We start from the raw sequence: 8863 nt of genomic DNA, 5'->3' as shown, positions 1-8863 counted from the left end.
AGGGACGACTGCGCCGGGCACTCGTCTGCTCCAGGCACCTTGCCGCGCCTGGCGGGTCCAGGACTCTCCTGAGCCCCTCAGACAATGGCGCTCGCCCCCCCACAGGCGACTCGGGTCCACCCCCGCCCGCCCCGAGCCGAGCCGAGCCGATGAGGTCCCCGCCGAGGCGGCGCCGATCGCCGAGCAGCCTTTTCCGGGGGCGCCGCTCCCGCTCCTCTCAGGCGGCCGCGCGGCGCCTCACTGCTGCGCGCGCCGTTCCCGCCCTTCGCCTCAGGCGGCCGCGCGGCGCCTCACTGCTGCGCGCGCCGTTCCCGCCCTTCGCCTGAGGCGAAAGCTCCGCCCCTCACGTCGGCGCGCGCCGTTCCCGCGTGCCGAAAGCGTCGGGGGCGTGCCGAAAGCGTCGGGGGCGTGCCGAAAGCGTCGGGGGCGTGCCGAAAGCGTCGGGGGCGTGCCGAAAGCGTCGGGGGCGTGCCGAAAGCGTCGGGGGCGTGCCGAAAGCGTCGGGGGCGTGCCGAAAGCGTCGGGGGCGTGCCGAAAGCGTCGGGGGCGTGCCGAAAGCGTCGGGGGCGTGCCGAAAGCGTCGGGGGCGTGCCGAAAGCGTCGGGGGCGTGCCGAAAGCGTCGGGGGCGTGCCGAAAGCGTCGGGGGCGTGCCGAAAGCGTCGGGGGCGTGCCGAAAGCGTCGGGGGCGTGCCGAAAGCGTCGGGGGCGTGCCGAAAGCGTCGGGGGCGTGCCGAAAGCGTCGGGGGCGTGCCGAAAGCGTCGGGGGCGTGCCGAAAGCGTCGGGGGCGTGCCGAAAGCGTCGGGGGCGTGCCGAAAGCGTCGGGGGCGTGCCGAAAGCGTCGGGGGCGTGCCGAAAGCGTCGGGGGCGTGCCGAAAGCGTCGGGGGCGTGCCGAAAGCGTCGGGGGCGTGCCGAAAGCGTCGGGGGCGTGCCGAAAGCGTCGGGGGCGTGCCGAAAGCGTCGGGGGCGTGCCGAAAGCGTCGGGGGCGTGCCGAAAGCGTCGGGGGCGTGCCGAAAGCGTCGGGGGCGTGCCGAAAGCGTCGGGGGCGTGCCGAAAGCGTCGGGGGCGTGCCGAAAGCGTCGGGGGCGTGCCGAAAGCGTCGGGGGCGTGCCGAAAGCGTCGGGGGCGTGCCGAAAGCGTCGGGGGCGTGCCGAAAGCGTCGGGGGCGTGCCGAAAGCGTCGGGGGCGTGCCGAAAGCGTCGGGGGCGTGCCGAAAGCGTCGGGGGCGTGCCGAAAGCGTCGGGGGCGTGCCGAAAGCGTCGGGGGCGTGCCGAAAGCGTCGGGGGCGTGCCGAAAGCGTCGGGGGCGTGCCGAAAGCGTCGGGGGCGTGCCGAAAGCGTCGGGGGCGTGCCGAAAGCGTCGGGGGCGTGCCGAAAGCGTCGGGGGCGTGCCGAAAGCGTCGGGGGCGTGCCGAAAGCGCCGGGGGCGTGCCGAAAGCGCCGGGGGCGTGCCGAAAGCGCCGGGGGCGTGCCGAAAGCGCCGGGGGCGTGCCGAAAGCGCCGGGGGCGTGCCGAAAGCGCCGGGGGCGTGCCGAAAGCGCCGGGGGCGTGCCGAAAGCGCCGGGGGCGTGCCGAAAGCGCCGGGGGCGTGCCGAAAGCGCCGGGGGCGTGCCGAAAGCGCCGGGGGCGTGCCGAAAGCGCCGGGGGCGTGCCGAAAGCGCCGGGGGCGTGCCGAAAGCGCCGGGGGCGTGCCGAAAGCGCCGGGGGCGTGCCGAAAGCGCCGGGGGCGTGCCGAAAGCGCCGGGGGCGTGCCGAAAGCGCCGGGGGCGTGCCGAAAGCGCCGGGGGCGTGCCGAAAGCGCCGGGGGCGTGCCGAAAGCGCCGGGGGCGTGCCGAAAGCGCCGGGGGCGTGCCGAAAGCGCCGGGGGCGTGCCGAAAGCGCCGGGGGCGTGCCGAAAGCGACGGGGGCGTGCCGAAAGCGACGGGGGCGTGCCGAAAGCGACGGGGGCGTGCCGAAAGCGACGGGGGCGTGCCGAAAGCGACGGGGGCGTGCCGAAAGCGACGGGGGCGTGCCGAAAGCGACGGGGGCGTGCCGAAAGCGACGGGGGCGTGCCGAAAGCGACGGGGGCGTGCCGAAAGCGACGGGGGCGTGCCGAAAGCGACGGGGGCGTGCCGAAAGCGACGGGGGCGTGCCGAAAGCGACGGGGGCGTGCCGAAAGCGACGGGGGCGTGCCGAAAGCGACGGGGGCGTGCCGAAAGCGACGGGGGCGTGCCGAAAGCGACGGGGGCGTGCCGAAAGCGACGGGGGCGTGCCGAAAGCGACGGGGGCGTGCCGAAAGCGACGGGGGCGTGCCGAAAGCGACGGGGGCGTGCCGAAAGCGACGGGGGCGTGCCGAAAGCGACGGGGGCGTGCCGAAAGCGACGGGGGCGTGCCGAAAGCCGAGATACAGGAGCAGGGGCGGCCTGAGCTCGGTCACAGCGGAGAGGCGGGATTACCAGGAGGGAGGGAAATGGGCAGGCAGGCACATGGAGCGGCAGACAGGCTCGCAGAGGATAACAATGCCTGGGAACTGGCCAGAGAAAGCTGTGGGCAAAAAGAGACCCCAAAGCCGATCTGAAACAAGAACTGAACAAGGAAAATAACAGCGCTAGGTTACAGGAGAGAAAGGGAGGATGAAACAAAGGAAGGAGAGAGAGCAGGACCAAGCATCTGGAAGAAAGAAAAAGGGAGAGCTAGAAGAAGACACAAGAGGGAGTGGGAGCAGGAACGAACGAGAGCAGAAGTACAGGGAAGAAAAAAACAACAAAAATCATAGCAGCATGGGATAGAGAGGGGGCCAGGGGACAGCCCAAAACGTCCAAGAGGGACAACAGGGCCCGAGGGTCCGCGACTCACCGCAGGTGTCGCTCTCAGCGCTGCCAGGAAAAATTTGCCAATTCAGACCCTTCTTTCTCCTTCTCTCCTCCTTTCCTTTTCTGGAGGTGCAGTCGCTCAGCTGCCCTCCACCTCAAAGAACACGCGGGTGTCTCTCGGCTCTTACAAAACGCAGCTTCCTGCACGTGTGGCCTCGCTCGCACGCTGCGCGGCCGTACCGCGCTCTGGGTGACGCGCACGGACCCTGATCGCACGCTGGCGGTCCGGCCCGCTGCGGACTGTACAGAGGGCTCCTGCCTCGCCCAGAGAGGCAGGCTCTCTCTTCCTGCAGTGGAAGGCAGCTGCTGCCCACATGCCCTTGATTTTCTTCTTTCCCTTTCTCAGGCCTCTCCAGCTTCAGCTGTGACAGCTCCTGTCCACAGCCAGAAAACGTCCCAGGGGCCTGTCCCTTCTCACCTCTCTGCTGCGAGGAGCACAAGGGCAGGCAGAGAACCCCACACAGTTCTGAAGTGGGTCCAGTCGACAGCATCCCCAGGGAAGGAACAGGCAAGCGCGGCCCCGGTGAGGCCTCTGGGAGAAGGTGAAGCGACTGCCGTTATTACCGTAGATCGCCCCTGGCCGGAGCCCCCCTTCCACAGGGGCTCCTGCGGAGGCGCCAAGGGCCGGCTTGCCGCCATCCCCGCGGGGCTCGGGGGTGACCTGGGGCTACGGGACGGGCTTCAGGGTGAGGTGCGAGACCTGGGGCCAGGACACGGTGCGGGCGAGGCCAGTGCCAGCTCAAGGGGAGCTCTGGCAAGCTGGGGAGGCACCCAGCACCAACCCCCGGGGGACACCCATCTTCTTCCCCTCTGCCTTTGTCCCAGCTCTCGGGTAACTCCCTGGGGCTCCCCCGGCCCGGATCACCTCCAGGAGAGCCGAGGCCTGACACAGCAGGCGGTGTGAAGCTTCCTGCCCCACCGCTGCCGTGTGGCCAGCGGGCAGGAGGGGCCCCCACACCTGCCAAAGGGGCTGGCCGGCCTCACCGGCGGCCTCGGCCCTCGCCCACCCCCAGGAATCACGCCCAGCAAGCCTCACGCTGCGGCAGCAGGAAGGCGGCTCTGGCGGTGCCGCACACCTGTGCGGGGCCGGCGCTGCAGTCCTGCCCTTCGCGCACCGAGCGCCCGCCGGCAGCGTGACGTGGGGCGGCGGCGGCATTTCCTTACCAGGAGGGGGCACGGAGCGTGGCCGCACCCCCCCACGGGCATCGGAGCATCGCACTGACGTTGCTGGCGGGCGGCAGCGTGGGGCACGGGGCCACCTCTGTGTCGCCCACCGACAGCACCGTGTGGCGTTTGCCAGGCAGCGGCGGTTAGCGCAGGCGAGCGCCACCCCCCGCGCGAGCGGCGGCCGAGCGGCACGTCACTGCGCACACGCTCTCGAGGAACGGGCACGACGCTTGGTGGGGAGCAGCTGGAAGCCCCCGGGAATCCACGTGAAAGCGGCAACAAAACTATCCCTCGTGCTGCGCCACAAGGGCCGCGGCGGTAGCGAGGACTGCGCCGCGCTACGGGCGCCCACGAGCGGTGCGGCTGCCTGGCAGCCGAGTCTGCAGAACCTACAGCTCCTGGCACGCGCTGGCCAACGCGGCACGGCCGCCTGCACGCCAAGCGCTGTAAGACCCCGCATCCCAGCGTGACCCAGGGAACCAACGCGGCTGGCCAGAAACCCCACACGCCAGGACCACAGCTCCCGCTGGGTTGCGAGAGGCGGTTTTCTCTGCTTTCTGACCCTGCAGCAACACCGTTGCTCACCCCTCCGAACCCCCACCAGTGCACCCAGAAGCCTCACCACCGGCTCGGGGCAGCCCCTGCCACCACCTCCAACACTGCCACCCTGCAGGCACCGCCATCCTCCCCAGGAGCTGCCAGCTGATGGCACGGCTCCACTCACCTTCTCCCTCGGTGCAGCCAGGGCCCAGCAATGCTCAGCGACTGCTCTGCTCCTCCCTTGGTTGACACCGACCCCTCCGACGGCTGCCTTGCTCTTAACAGCAGCACCCGCCCCGCCCCGCCCCTCCACCCGGAGCAAGCCCTTTACAGGGAGGGGCCGCTGCCATCAGCCTCACTGCCCACACCTGGGGCCCCTCCAGCCCCAGCCCACAGCTGGAGGCCATCACCCACCCCCACAGAGCATCATCACCCCTCCCAGCCCCTCACCTGGGGCAAAGGAAGCACAAAAGGCAGCCGGCAGCCAGCAAGTGTTTATTCAGTCACACACAGAACAAGTCCCAGAAGGGAGTGAGTCTGCTCCGGGGCTCAGGGCCCCTAATGCTGCCCCTGCTCCTGGCACACCTTGGCGCTTGTTCCCGGAGCCACGCTCCTCAGTCCAGCCGGGAACAGTCAGTCGGTTCCTGGAGCAACAAGCTGCAGGGCAGAGCTGGAAACTGCCAAACATGAGGAGCAAGATGCAGGACACAAGAAGACAGAAGAAAGGTGGCAGCTAGCTGACTAGTACAGGGGTAGAGAGAAAACAAGAGATGAGCAATGGGGCGGTGAGAGGATGGGGACAGGGAACCCAACGTGGATATGCAGAAAAAAAAGCAGCAGGGAGAGAAGAAAACAGGCAAAAAAAAAGCTGGGATGGGTGGCACAACAGACATGGAGGGGAAAAAAAAAAGGGGGGGGAGCAGGGAGCTAGACCAAGCAAGATGGAAGAAAGACCAAAAAGCTCCAAAGAACAGGGCACAGAGGGAGGAAAAAGCAACAGCGATGGGGAGTCAGGACAGCAAACCATGGGAAGGAACACAAAACAAATCACATCGCTACATGTGACAGGGCAGAGAAGGAAGAATTAGGAAACAGGGACAGAGACACAGAAAAAAAGAGACCTGGAGCCAAAAACTAATCCTGATGCATACAGAAAGAAGGGGGGTGGGGGTGGGGGTGGGGGGGTGTATTCTAAAACAGGGGAAACAGAGACAGAGAGATGGAGAAAAGACAAAAGCAACAGACTACAAGGCATCGAGAGAGGAATTACTGAATAGTAACAGAGCGCCAGCCAGAAACAGGCCACAAAGCAGCAAAGATCACAGGGGTACGGGGCACAGAGGAAGGAATTCGCAAACCTGGCACAAGGAGCCAGACAGAGAGAGAGCGAGGCAAAAATTAAATGGTGAAAAGAGACAGACCGCAGGGCAGAGGGAGGAATTGATAAACAGGGACAGGGCACCCAGCAGAGCATGATGGAGAACAGGGAAAAAAAAATAGCAGCAAGCTACAGGGAAGAGGGAGGAATTAAAGACCAGTGACTGGAAGACAGACAGCGACACATGGAGAGAGAGAAGACAAAAGAGCGATGGGCAACAAGATGGATAGGGAGGAAATGAAAAACAGCAGAAGGGAGTCAGCCAGAGAGAAAGACACTGAGGAAAAAGGCCAGACAGGCTATGAGGGACGGAGGTAGGAATGAAAAACGGGGGACAGGGAGCAGGAAAGAGAGAGATGGAGATCGCAGGGAATAGCAGCGGGTGCAGGAAGAAGAAAGGGGCATCAATAGGAACAGGGAGCTGGACAGAGAGGGATGGAGAAAGGCAACAAGAGCGGCAGGGTACAGGGCAGAGAAAGGGAAGACCTACAAGACGGGGACAGGGAGATGCTCCAAGCAAGACGGAAGATACGGGTGAGCAAAAAAAGTTGAGCAGCACCAGAAAGAGAGGAGTCTAGGAGAAAGACAGGGAGGGACCAGGCCACACAAGAGGGATGAGAGGGGCCCAAGAGCTCGGGACTTACTGCAGTTCTCCGCGCTGCCGTGAGAATTTGACAGGTCAGACTCCTCCTTCTGTTTGCCTTCTCCCTTCCTCTTCTACAGCTCCAGGTGCCTGGCTGTCCTCCACTTAGGAGAAGATGTAGGTGTCTCACAGCTCTTACGAGATGAGGCCTGCTAGACACAGAACCTCATTCAATCACACACTACGTGCAGGAGTAGGACAGAGGAAAGAGCGAGAAACCGAGAAGTGAGGAGCAGAACGGAAGGATCGAGAGAGAAATGGACTGAGGAGTGATGCAAAAGGTACAGAACAAGCAGTCAGAAGTGCAGACAGAAAAAGAAAAGGGAGCAGCAAGACGAGAGAGAAAGTGAGAGAGGAAGGGGGAGCAAGGCAGAAGAAAAGAAAGAAAAGATCTAGAGAAGAAGAAAAAAAAAATCACAGCATGGGAAAGAGAAGGGCGGGAAGGGACTGGGACATACAAGGGGGGCGACAGGGCCCCGAGGGCCCGGGACTCACCGCGGCTCTCGCTCCCGGCACTGCCGGGAGAACTGGACAGGTCAGATGCTTCTTTCTCCTTCCTTCCTCCTGCCCCTCCTCTTCTTCTGAAACTCCACTCGCCCGGCTGACCTCCCCCTAAAAGAATACGCGGGTGTCTCTCGGCTCTTACAAGACGTGGCTTCCGACACACGCAGCCTCGCTCGCTCGCTCGCTCCGCGGCCGTTCCGCGCCTGGGTCCGGCCCGCTGCGGACTGTGCAGAGGGCTCCTCGCTCACCCGGAGAGGCAGGCGCTCTCCCCCTGCAGGGCGAGGCGGCTGCTGCCCACATGCCCTTGACGTTCTCCTTCCTTCCCTTTCTCCGGCCCCTCCAGCTCCAGCCGCGGCGGCTCCCGCCCCGCTGCCCACGGCCGGGAAGGCTCGGCTCCGCCCGTCCCTTCTGGCCCCCGAGCCGTGAGAAGCGCCAGGCCGGGCAGAGACACCCCACGCCAGCCCGAGCTGGGCGCAGCCGGCGGCATCCCCGGGGCAGGAACGGACACGCGCGGCCCCAGCGCGGCCTCGGGAGGGGGCACGGAGGCGGCAGGGACCCTTATTGCCGCGGACCGGCCCGGCCGCAGCCCCAACACTCACCTCCGCCGCGCACGCGCACTCCCGGGAGACGCCGCGGCCGCGCATGCGCACCCCCGGGCCGGGGGGCACACCGCGTCTCGGGGAGCCGCGGGCAGCCCGCGGGAAACCGCCACAAAACCGCGTCTCGGGCCGCGCCGCGGGGCCGCGCCGGTACCGAGGGCTGTGCCGTGCCGCGCGCGCCCGCCAGCGCCGCGGCTGCGGGGAACCGAGAGCGCAGAAACTGCAGCTCCCGGCGTGCCCCGGGGAGCCAACATGGCCGACCGGAAGCCCCCTGCACGTGACTACGGCTCCCGCCGCGCCGCCCGCGCACCCGGAAGCCCGGCCGAGCGCAGCCCCGCGCGGCTCCGGGCAGCGCCGCCGCCGCCCGGCCCCGACGCGGAGCGGCCTCCGCCCCCGGTCCCGCCGCACCTTTCCCCGCAGCCGCCCGGCCCCGCTCCTGCCTCGGCTCGCACCGGCTCCTCCTCCAGCACCGGCCCCGGACAGGGAGGGGGCGCTGCCTGCAGCCTCCCTGCCCGCCCCTGCGGCTCCTCCGGCCCGGCCCACGCTCCCCCCCCCCGGTAACTATAGCGACCAGCACCGTTAATAAACGCCGGAGGTGCCCGTCGCTCCTCCGAGCTCGCGCTCTACGGGCCGCCGGTCCTGCGGTCGCGGGGCCGCCGCCGCGCACGCGCACTCCGGGGGCCGCCCGGCGCAGCCGCACGCCGCAGATCGCCTCTCCCCGCCGGGGGAGCCTTCCCCGGCCAGCGGGAGCAGCCGCTGGGCGAGACCGCTCCGGTGCGCGGGCCGACGGGACCGACGCTGCCAAATCTTATAACCCCCCGGAGAGGGAGGAGCTCCGGCACGGCCGCAGCGCAGGGCAGCGCAGTCTCGCCTTGTGACCCAGAACTCAGCGGGGTGACCGAAGTGTCGGTCAGAGCAGCCTCAGGGCTCTTCGGACGGGTGGAAGGGGGAGGAAAGCCTGTGACAACGCGACACGGGAGCGCAGAGTTGTTTTAAGGACGAAACAGCGTAACTTCGGTCCCTGGGAGACCAGTACAGTAACTATTAAAAGCACACGTATTGTTAGATATTTTTCCTAAACTCACATTTATCCAATTTAGTTTTTCAAATCCTGGTGATAGCAGAAATAGTTTTTTAAAAAAACCCAGATAAATCCAGGAACATTTCTGCCCGCGTTCAG

The 8863-nt window shown here is 66.5% G+C and overlaps 1 long non-coding RNA gene across 1 annotated transcript; it reads right to left on the bottom strand.

Moving 5' to 3' along the window:
* Nucleotides 1-5048: 5048 nt before the first annotated feature.
* Nucleotides 5049-8401, bottom strand: LOC141959826 (uncharacterized). Its single transcript, XR_012633506.1, has 4 exons — nucleotides 8261-8401; nucleotides 7076-7192; nucleotides 6582-6732; nucleotides 5049-5236 (listed from the first exon to the last, which is right to left on the bottom strand). It is a non-coding gene; the product is annotated as an uncharacterized LOC141959826 (long non-coding RNA).
* Between the last annotated feature and the right edge of the window lie 462 nt (nucleotides 8402-8863).

The sequence above is a fragment of the Athene noctua genome, chromosome 4, assembly GCF_965140245.1.
Source record: "Athene noctua chromosome 4, bAthNoc1.hap1.1, whole genome shotgun sequence".
Lineage (NCBI taxonomy): Eukaryota > Metazoa > Chordata > Aves > Strigiformes > Strigidae > Athene > Athene noctua.
This window is presented reverse-complemented; position numbering and strand designations above follow the sequence as displayed.